A 12082-nucleotide genomic window follows, 5' to 3' on the forward strand; every position below is an offset into this window, starting at 1 on the left:
ATTATATATATAGCAGTATGGTAGGCCATGGCTGTACCTACCTCTGTGTCGTCACTCGTCGTCCATAATAATATAATACTATACTATCCATCCATCTACATTGTATACCTGTGGTGGCTTTTAGTTGTGCGCAAAATATGGAGAACAAAAATGTGGAGTTTAAAAAAATAGGGAAAGAACAAGATCCACTTCCACCTCGTGCTGAAGCTGCTGCCACTAGTCATGGCCGAGATGATGAAATGCCATCAACGTCGTCTGCCAAGGCCAATGCCCAATGTCATAGTACAGAGCATGTAAAATCCAAAACACAAAAGATCAGTAAAAAAATTACCCAAAAATCAAAATTAAAAGCGTCTGAGGAGAAGCGTAAACTTGCCAGTATGCCATTTACGACACGGAGTGGCAAGGAATGGCTGAGGCCCTGGCCTATGTTCATGGCTAGTGGTTCAGCTTCACATGAGGATGGAAGCACTCAGCCTCACGCTAGAAAAATGAAAAGACTTAAGCTGGCAAAAGCACAGCAAAGAACTGTGCGTTCTTCAAAATCACAAATCCCCAAGGAGAGTCCAATTGTGTCAGGTGCGATGCCTGACCTTCCCAACACTGGATGGGAAGAGCTTGCGCCTTCCACCATTTGCACGCCCCCTGCAAGTGCTGGAAGGAGCACCCGCAGTCCAGTTCCTGATAGTCAAATTGAAGATGTCAGTGTTGAATTACACCAGGATGAGGATATGGATGTTGCTGGCGCTGGGAGGAAATTGACAAGGAGGATTCTGATGGTGAGGTGGTTTGCTTAAGTCAGGCACCTGGAGAGACACCTGTTGTCCATGGGAGGAATATGGCCATTGACATGCCTCGTCAAAATACAAAAAAAAACAGCTCTTTGGTGTGGAATTATTTCATCACAAATGCGGACAACAGGTGTCAAGCCGTGTGTTGCCTTTGTCAAGCTGTAATAAGTAAGGGTAAGGACGTTAACCACCTTGGAACATCTTCCCTTATACGTCACCTGCAGGGCATTCATCATAAGTCAGTGACAAGTTCAAAAACTTTGGGCGACAGCAGAAGCAGTGCACTGACCACTAAATCCCTTCCTCTTGTAACCGAGCTCCCGCAAACCACACCACCAACTCCCTTAGTGTCAATTTCCTCCTTACCCAGGAATGCCAATAGTCCTGCAGGCCATGTCACTGGCAAGTCTGACAAGTTCTCTCCTGCCTGGGATTGGCTTCCTTGAGTGTAACGCCTACTGCTGCTGGCGCTGCTGTTGTTGCTGCTGGGAGTCGATCGTCATCCCAGAGAGGAAGTCGGAAGACCACTTGTACTACTTCCGGTAAGCAATTGACTGTCCAACAGTCCTTTGCGAGGAAGATGAAATATCACAGCAGTCATCCTGCTGCAAAGTGGATAACTGAGGCCTTGGAAACCTGGGTGTTGAGAAACGTGGTTCCGGTATCCATCGTTACTTCAGAGCCAACTATAGACTTGATTGAGGTACTGTGTCCCTGGTACCAAATACCATCTAGGTTCCATTTCTCTAGGCAGGCGATACCGAAAATGTACACAGACTTCAGAAAAAGAGTCACCAGTGTCCTAAAAAATGCCGTTGTACCCAATGTCCACTTAACCACGGACATGTGGACAAGTGAAGCACGGCAGACTCAGGACTACAAGACTGTGACAGCCCACTGGGTAGATCTATTGCCTCCGGCTGCAAGAACAGCAGCAGCGGCACCAGTAGCAGCATCTCGCAAACGCCAACTCGTTCCTAGGCAGGCTTCGCTTTGTATCACCGCTTTCCAGAATACGCACACAGCTGAAAACCTCTTACGGCAACTGAGGAAGATCATCGCAGAATGGCTTACCCCAATTGGACTCTCCTGGGGATTTGTGGCATCGGACAATGCCAGCAATATTGTGCATGCATTACATCTGGGCAAATTCCAGCACGTCCCATGTTTTGCACATACCTTGAATATGGTGGTGCAGAATTATTTGAAAAAACGACAGGGGCGTGCAAGAGATGCTGTCGGTGGCCAGAAGAATTGCGGGCCACTTTTGGCATACAGGCACCGCGTACAGAAGACTAGAGCACCACCAAAAACACCTGAACCTGCTCTGCCATCATCCGAAGCAAGAGGTGGTAACGAGGTGGAATTCAACCCTCTATATGCTTCAGAGGATAGAGGAACAGCAAAAGGCCATTCAAGCCTATACATCTGGCCACGATATAGGCAAAGGAGATGGAATGCACCTATCTCAAGCGCAGTGGAGAATGATTTCAATGTTGTGCAAGGTTCTGCAACCTTTTGAACTTGCCACACGTGAAGTCAGTTCAGACACTGCCAGCCTGAGTCAGGTCATTCCCCTCATCAGGCTTTTGCAGAAGAAGCTGGAGACATTGAAGGAGGAGCAAAAACAGAGCGATTCCGCTAGGCATGTAGGACTTGTGGATGGAGCCCTTCATTCGCTTAACCAGGATTCACGGGTGGTCAATCTGTTGAAATCAGAGCACTACATTTTGGCCATCGTGCTCGATCCTAGATTTAACACCTACGTTGTGTCTCTCTTTCCAGCAGACACAAGTCTGCAGAGGTTCAAAGACCTGCTGGTGAGAAAATTGTCAAGTCAAGCGGAACGTGACCTGTCAACATCTCCTCCTTCACATTCTCCCGCTACTGGGGGTGCGAGGAAAAGGCTACGAATTCCGAACCCACCCGCTGGCGGTGATGCAGGGCAGTCTGGAGCGAGTGCTGACATCTGGACTGAAGGACCTGCCAACGATTACTGACATGTCGTCTACTGTCACTGCATATGATTCTCTCACCATTGAAAGAATGGTGGAGGATTATATGAGTGACCGCATCCAAGTAGGCATGTCAGACAGTCCGTACGTATACTTGGAGGCTCTTGCAGAAACTGTCTTTATTCTACCTAAGTTGCCCTCCCTCCAGTGTGTACTCCGAAAGAGTGTTTAGTGCCGCCGCTCATCTTGTCAGCAATCGGCTGTGGAGAAGATGATGTTCATTAAAATGAATTATAATCAATTCCTCCGTGGAGACATTCACCAGCAGCAATTGCCTCCAGAAAGTACACAGGGACATGAGATGGTGGATTTCAGTGGGGACGAATTAATAATCTGTGAGGAGGGGGATGTATACAGTGAAAGGGGTGATGAATCGGACAATGATGATGAGGTGGACATGTTGCCTCTGTAGAGCCAGTTTGTGCAAGGAGAGATTGATTGCTTCTTTTTTGGTGGGGGCCCAAACCAACCAGTCATTTCAGTCACAGTCATGTGGCAGACCCTGTCACTGAAATGATGGGTTCGTTAAAGTGTGCATGTCCTGTTTATACAACATAAGGGTGGGTGGGAGGGCCCAAGGACAATGCCATCTTGCACCTCTTTTTTCTTTAATTTTTCTTTGCGTCATGTGCTGTTTGGGGAGTATTTTTTGGAAGGGCCATCCTGCGTGACACTGCAGTGACACTCCTAGATGGGCCAGGTGTTTGTTTCAGCCACTTGGGTCGCTTATCTTAGTCACACAGCTACCTCATTGTGCCTCTTTTTTTCTTTGCTTCATGTGCTGTTTGGGGAATATTTTTTGGAAGGGCCATCCTGCGTGACACTGCAGTGCCACTCCTAGATGGGCCAGGTGTTTGTGTCGGCCACTTGGGTCGCTTATCTTAGTCACACAGCTACCTCATTGTGCCTCTTTTTTTCTTTGCTTCATGTGCTGTTTGGGGAGTTTTTTTTGGGAAGGGCCAGCCTGCGTGACACTGCAGTGCCACTCCTAGATGGGCCAGGTGTTTGTGTCGGCCACTTGGGTCGCTTATCTTAGTCACACAGCTACCTCATTGCGCCTCTTTTTTTCTTTGCTTCATGTGCTGTTTGGGGAGTATTTTTTTGGAAGGGCCAGCCTGCGTGACACTGCAGTGCCACTCCTAGATGGGCCAGGTGTTTGTGTCGGCCACTTGGGTCGCTTATCTTAGTCATCCAGCGACCTTGTTGCAAATTTAGGACTAAAAATGATATTGTGAGGTGTTCAGAATAGACTGGAAATGAGTGGAAATTATGGTTATTGAGGTTAATAATACTATGGGATGAAAATGACCCCCAAATTCTATGATTTAAGCTGTTTTTTTAGGGTTTTTAGAAAAAAACACCCGAATCCAAAACACACCCGAATCCGACAAAAAAAATTCGGTGAGGTTTTGCCAAAACGCGTTCGAACCCAAAACACGGCCGCGGAACCGAACCCAAAACCAAAACACAAAACCCGAAAAATTTCCGGTGCACATCACTAATTATTATGTGGATATTCACTGTTTGTGGGCAAAACTTGATTCTAGTTTGGGCCAGCTGTCAGATGTAATTTTGCAGTATGTGATCATGTCCTATCCTTACAATGTTAATATACATTAAGTACAAGAAAACACTGAAACTAATGTGTTGGCTGCATACACAAATACAACTTGCAGACAGTTAAATTTTTGCTTTATTACAAGAAATTCAACAGATGATGGCAGATCTTGAATAATTATGGTCTGTTGAGAAGGCTGTATTTGTCTGAAAAAAGAAAAAAATGTTTTTTAAGGACATAAAACAGTTTTTTTGTATAGTTACATATGTTCAAAAATCAAAATAAAAAGCATGTATAGTTACATACAGCAGCCCACATACCCAATGCTGGCTGAGACAGATGTGCAGATCCAGGCTCATACTGAAATGGATAGGGCTACAAACCTAAACTGGTATGGACTGGCATGCTGACTAAGCAGACAGGGACTGCAAACAGACTTACTATATACATATAATGGCATTAAAAGGAATTCTTAATTGATATTTTTGTTCCACGTATCTGCACAGTCTTTGTCTTTCTGCGCAAATTTATCATTTCTAATAGACTGTGAATCATTTATTTAATTATATTAGTAAGTAAATGCAATGTATTTTGGGTATCTTTTGTTTTCACTAGTGTACTCGTAATTTAGCTGTGACCACTTCCCTGTGTTTGACAAAAACAATAACCATACATTAGTTTATAGAAAAATAGAATTTAGTTTTAATTTTCCAATCAGCCTAAAAAATTCAGTTTTATCTAGAACAATGGAAAGAAAATGCTGTTGGTCTTATATTGATTGGAATAAACCATATTCTTTAAAAATATATGAAACTATATAGACAAATATGATATGACTTAGTACGTGAATTAGTGGCCCTTTAATTTAGTTGTCTTGATTTAAATAAACAAAATTTAGTAATAATACAAATATTTAATTTTATTCCCTTTAAAGAATGTTATGATTCACAATGCAATAATATATATAACTACAGTATACAAGTAAAAGGCAATAAATAGAAGCCATACTTACTGTAATTGTTATCCTCATTTAAGGAAGTTGAGCTCACAATTTATTCTAGTAAGGATAACAAGAGTTACAGAGAATTAATACTGATCACAAACAAATTGCATTAGATAATTTGATCATTTGAAAATAAACACTTACCACAAAATGTTCAATGGTCTGGCGGACGGTATCCTAATGTGAGAATTGAATATAAAATGAATAAAATTATAAACAAAAAGACATTAATATGAAATTCAGGTTGAGTATCCCATATCCAAATATTCCGAAATACAGAATATCCCGAAATACGGAATTTTTTGAGTGAGACTGAAATAGTGAAACCTTTTGTTTTCTGATGGTTCAATGTACACAAACTTTGTTTAATACAAAAAAATATTAAAAATATTGTATTAAATGACCTTCAGGCTGTCTGCATAAGGTGTATATGAAACATAAATTAATTGTGTGTATGTACACAAACTTTGTTTAATGCACAAAGATATTAAAACTATTGGCTAGAATTACTCTAAGGCTGTGTGTATAAGGTGTATATGAATCATAAATGCACTCTGTGCTTAGACTTAGGTCCCATCGCCATGATATCGCATTATGGTATGCAATTATTCCAAAATACGGAAAAATCCGATATCCAAAATACTTCTGGTCCCAAGCATTTTGGATAAGGGTTACTCAACCTGTAACAATATTAAGGAAAACTTTTTAAAATGTGTATGGTATATCCCGTTTAAAATTCAAGTTTGTGCTTGTATTCTTGTACTCAATGTACAGTATATACAGCAATTGTCTTTGAAGTCTTTACTTACCAGGATACTTTTAAGTTTTGCTAGAACATCTTCCTAAAAAAATAGAAGTAAAAAATATTTTAAGTAGAGAACTATGTACCTCTACTGAGGTGTAACAAAAGTGATGTCTTTGTCAAGGTGGAATGATGTCTCTGCATACTATTTTCCCCATAAAACCACAGAAATAGAGTTGAGAGAAGCATTAAAGTTGTTCTTTGACATATTTGCTTTTTCTACAACTAGTCCCATGAGTCCACATGTTTCTCTATTGAACTTGGCCATAAGTGTTCTACACCAAAGTTTTGTTTCACAGTTATCATTCCACCTCTGTTTCTAGAGTAGAGAAAATGTCCATTCTGTAGACTGAAGCAAATGTGGAACTGAAGGTAGAATTGCTGGAACTTCACATCTCAGAAAAGTCCCTAAGTGCAATTCTGCCTTTGCTCATTATTAAAGAAAGTGGGGGTAGTGTGGGTAAGATGGCGCTATCGCTCAAACAGTGATGGTAAAAATGAGAGTGTAAAATGGATACTTAACTTCGCCGTTTCTGAATACCCGATCAAGGATGCTCTGTGTTCAATAATTGTTGAAGAACTCGCCGTATTCAAGGATGGGGAAAAACAAGACAGAGGTGGACAATGTGTGATACCGTCATCGACAAAGAAAATGAATGGTAAAGCTTCAATATGTGCTGGTGGGCATTCTTTAATTTATAGTCAGGAGATTGGTGACTCTTGTTGAACTTAATTCAATGGGAACACACCTGACTTACACGAAAGACAGGTATAATGAAGCCCATAAAGGTATCTTTTTTAAAGATGTGGTGGTCTCTTAGTCTATGGGTGAAATGGTGTTTTACCAGTAAAGAAAGGAAGCGTACCTAACACTCACGTGAAAGGTAATGGTAGTCCTCATATAGTGGTATCTTTCGGAGGCTTCGTTCCAAAGGGGTTTTGACTAGACGATTATACTTCCCCAATATGCAAGAAATGATAAGAATACAATGTGCAGTATTGTCGTATTTAAAAAATGAAATGTTGTCTCTAAACACTAGGAACAGTAAGTTAACCTACTGTAGAGGTAATCAAACTATCAGGGTTCTTATGAACACACCTGACTCACATGAAGGCAGGTGTCACGACGTTCATAAAGGTATCTTTCATAGGATGCTTAATTCCCTAATATTAGAAACGGAATATCTCATGGAAGGCGTACCTAACACTCATGAGAAAAGTGGTGGTTATCCTCATATAGCGGTTTCTTTTAAAAGACCTCCATCCAGAAAAAGTAAAAAATGAATTTATTCAAAAATATAGCATAAAAAACACTTAAATATCCCAGCGTAGGAGTCCGGCTCTGATGGAAGTGAGAACCGTCTTGGAACAGTAAGTGGCCAACTTTTCAAGTTCCAAAAAAAAAATGAATATGACAAGGTCCTACCTTCCTTCAGAGTCCATGAAAGACAGATCCGCTGCAGTGGTGTCCCCTCTAAGCCAACGCGTTTCGAGTCAAGAGACTCTTTTTCAAGGCATGCCTTGATGGATGGAGGTCTTTTAAAAGAAACCGCTATATGAGGATAACCACCACTTTTCACGTGAGTGTTAGGTACGCCTTCCATGAGATATTCCGTTTCTAATATTAGGGAATTAAGCATCCTATGAAAGATACCTTTATGAACGTCGTGACACCTGCCTTCATGTGAGTCAGGTGTGTTCATAAGAACCCTGATAGTTTGATTACCTCTACAGTAGGTTAACTTACTGTTCCTAGTGTTTTCAGACAACATTTCATTTTTTAAATACGACAATACTGCACATTGTATTCTTCTCATTTCTTGCATATTGGGGAAGTATAATCGTCTAGTCAAAACCCCTTTGGAACGAAGCCTCCGAAAGATACCACTATATGAGGACTACCATTACCTTTCACGTGAGTGTTAGGTACGCTTCCTTTCTTTACTGGTAAAACACCATTTCACCCATAGACTAAGAGACCACCACATCTTTAAAAAAGATACCTTTATGGGCTTCATTATACCTGTCTTTCGTGTAAGTCAGGTGTGTTCCCATTGAATTAAGTTCAACAAGAGTCACCAATCTCCTGACTATAAATTAAAGAATGCCCACCAGCACATATTGAAGCTTTACCATTCATTTTCTTTGTCGATGACGGTATCACACATTGTCCACCTCTGTCTTGTTTTTCCCCATCCTTGAATACGGCGAGTTCTTCAACAATTATTGAACACAGAGCATCCTTGATCGGGTATTCAGAAACGGCGAAGTTAAGTATCCATTTTACACTCTCATTTTTACCATCACTGTTTGAGCGATAGCGCCATCTTACCCACACTACCCCCACTTTCTTTGCTCTATTTTTTGGACTATTTGGGATAAGTCCATCGTTGGATTAAGACGGCAGCAATCGGTTAATTAGAAGCGCCATTAAGGATTACATCTCCTATTTTTAGAATTTGCTCATTATTACTCTACTCATAACTTATTGAACAGAAAGCTAAAGTATCCGTTATACTACTGAAATAGACTCATACAAAACATGGAAGTCTTCCTGATCCCAGACTTATTTACAAGATGTTCAGTATCTATAGTAGTTCCATGACTACACTGACCATGGACATACTAAGGACACTATTCACTAAGCCTTGGATAGAGATAATGTGCAGACAGATAAAGTATAAACAAAACAGCTCCTATCTGTAATTTTTCAAACAGCCTGTAACACAAAAGTTTGGAGCTGACTGACTGGTATTTTATCTCTCTCCAAAGCTTAGTAAATAGTTTCTAACTTACAATGTGTAGCAAAACTCAGTTCTCAGGACCCTAGTCAGTTCATGTTTTCCAAGTCACCAGTGGATCTTAAAAATGTGATAGTTGGTAACACACCTGTGCACCTGCGAGGGGACCTGTAAAATGTGAACTGTGTCCACCCTTGCCCCAAGCTCTGCTGCAGTCTGCAATAATGTGAGGGGATGGGTCTATACCAGGTGGGGGGGCCTAAAGTAGCAGGGTCCTCTTATAGCAGTTTGAAGGATAGGGGTTGTTTGGGTGGGAGAGGATTATATATTAATAACAAAAATTACATATACAGATTGACACATGGGGAGAGGGGCACTAAACAGTGTGAGCCATTGACACTTGTGGTGAGAGGGCTCTGCCACTGGAATATATTACCACTAGGGTGGGGGCAGATAACGCTGGGGATATTATGCCAAAGGTGGGGCTATTTCTGATGGGGTGTGGAAGAAATTTTACAATGAGGGCCTATGGATATTGCGTGATTTGGGTGTAAAACACCCCTCTGGTATTTTTTTTAACTAAAAAAAATAGATATATTATAAAAAGACTTTAAAAAAAAAAATTAAATTAAGGGGAAAAAAGTACAGTTTCTAAGCGGTGTTTCACAAAAACAAATTGTTGGTTAAGTGGTTAAATGCTCTCAAAATGTTGCATATTAAATGATATAACATGCAGTTATGGTTACACTTACCAATGTCCCACATGCAACTTCCATAATCTTTGTAGTAACAGGCAGGCCATTCTATAACACAAAAGAGAAAACGTAACATTTTAATCAATCTTTGTAAAGAGTATGGTTAGTACAAGTATCACTTTGTATAAATTATTTTCAGTTGCATTCTTTGTAGTAAGATGCAGCTTTTAAAACATCCTTTACCATATATTTAATTACGTGCAAAAAAATAAATAATTACTTCTACTTCTAATGGAGAAAAAACTATTGCTTTAGTAACCCACCCAAAAGGAAATGTCTAATATACAGCAAATGTTCAAAATCGGAAATTAAAGTTGCATTTTTTTTTTAAGGTGAAACCAGAAGGTTTTGCCTTAAAAAAAAACCTGAATTACATACAAAAATTGCTGCTTAAAATCACTGCTTCAATTTGACCTCTTCAGTGAGCGACCTTTTAAGTTATTCTTGTAAACATCTGAATTGCTATATAGAGGTCCCACTAGAACAATAAGAACATTGTGGATTGTATTGTCTACATTGATTACATGTATTGCATATTAAAAAAATTACACGTGTTACTGTACTGTAAGTGATCATGAGCTAGGGACATACTGTTTTGTATGCTTTATCCTAGGTATGCACTTTCCTATGTACTAATTTCTACTTATGGTCTTGGAGCTATTGTGTACGTCCATCTAAATATGGCAAGATAAATGAAAGCATTTGCTAATTTACCAATTTAAACCTAGTGGTCAATGTAAATGTTCTCCGTTTAAAATGATGAACCATTATTCTTACCAGTACATCAAAAAGGACCAGTGCGACCTTGTCAGCATATACTACTACGTCATCCAGAATATTCTCCTGTAACATAAGTGTATACGTTTTAAGCACTACAGCCCTAAGAAACTTTTTTCTATAGAAATTATTTTATAGACGCATAAAGATGACTTGAAAACTGAACACCGAATAGGTTACATACCCCAAAATGAAAATAATAGTATGTGATACATTAATAGCCAGCTATAAAGTAACAAGTTAATTGACAAACAGTACATTTCTGAACAAGTATTAGTAGAGAGATTCCAAAGATACATTCTTTTCTGCAGTTACAAGTTATTCCTTTCTATTTTACATTTGGGTAAGATCAATGATCACCACTGAGAAAGCAATCACTAGGCTACAACAGTAACTTAGTTATTTTGACTCTTGTTCCTAGATTATAGCCTACAAATAGTCCCATCAGGCATGGAAAAGGAGCAGCCTCAATCAATTAGAAGAGTTGTGAGGGTGCAATCTGATAGGCTTTTCATAGACCAAATATAAAAAATGTGTAATTTTAATTCACTGTGAATTCTGCTGGTATGTATTTGAACAGGAGCTTATCACAAGATTAATACTATGATACATCTAGGGCACTCAGCCACTGCATGGCATCAACTCAGGTATTGTTTATTCCCAAGGTTTAGGTAACTACATCAGGTTATTCATTGCACTCAATGAAAACATCGCTAATCAAATTTGTACCTGTGATACTGGGTGGAAAATTCAAAACCATGATGGTTATATGTTCCTTTAGGTCCCCATTTGTCAAAGTGTAGCAAAACTTGGTGCTAGCAATGAAGGCATTTTATATTTTTATGTTCAAACTGTGTTTTTTTATATATTTCTATCAGAGTGGATAACATGCACTTTTTACCCCTGAACCCATATTTTGTCTATGTACCCCCATAAAAGAAATACTGATCACTATATTAGTCATTGTTTACATGACCAAAGAGCTTGAAAATTAGGATAATCGATATATTTTTGTGTCATGTTATTTAGCACGGACACCTTGCTTAGCAAATACATATACCACATATATTAATATCTAACAATGACTGTGAAGTGTGTTTATATACTGTAAACAAGGCCCTAAAACAGTTTAAATGCTACTGGTTTTTCCTCATACTGTATATTTATTTTTCGTACTGAAGGAGTGTTTTTATCATCAGCTATTTAAATGCATATATAGAACCATATTCCACCATTTTGTATGAGCTAGATTATTCTCCTATCTTGCCACTGTTTTCTAATTAAATTTCTTGAATTAATAATTGAAGAGACTAATAAATGCCATTAACAACCGTTAACTGAGTAATAACAGGTTACTGCAATAAAAAAATAAGTGAAAAAGGTTGCAATGGTACAAGGTATCCCTATTATTTATTAACTGGATAAAATTGGCAAGTACAATATGGTAAAATGTTTTTATATTGACAGAAATAGTAATGAAGTAGCCAGGTTAATTAGTAATTTAAGTGACCTTTACATTGTACGGAATGCTAATATAAAGTGCTAACCACAGACGTAGGTCAGAGGCAAAATGGAGAATTCAGTGCAGAAGGCACTTTATACATTGGCATCAATTGAATTGTAATTGCTTATAATATTTA

The 12082-nt window shown here is 39.2% G+C and overlaps 1 long non-coding RNA gene across 4 annotated transcripts in view; it reads right to left on the minus strand.

Annotated features, from left to right (window-relative positions):
* Positions 1–4481: 4481 nt before the first annotated feature.
* LOC134935492 (uncharacterized) overlaps positions 4482–12082 on the minus strand; it is a 92970-nt gene continuing 85369 nt past the window's right edge. For all 4 annotated transcript variants that reach the window (XR_010180182.1, XR_010180185.1, XR_010180184.1 and 1 more), the window contains 6 exons: positions 10443–10508; positions 9663–9713; positions 6177–6209; positions 5512–5544; positions 5377–5421; positions 4482–4570 (listed from right to left, as the gene is read on the minus strand). This is a non-coding gene — a long non-coding RNA (uncharacterized LOC134935492). The remainder of the gene's footprint in view (positions 4571–5376; positions 5422–5511; positions 5545–6176; positions 6210–9662; positions 9714–10442; positions 10509–12082) is intronic.

Source organism: Pseudophryne corroboree, chromosome 6 (assembly GCF_028390025.1).
Source record: "Pseudophryne corroboree isolate aPseCor3 chromosome 6, aPseCor3.hap2, whole genome shotgun sequence".
NCBI lineage: Eukaryota > Metazoa > Chordata > Amphibia > Anura > Myobatrachidae > Pseudophryne > Pseudophryne corroboree.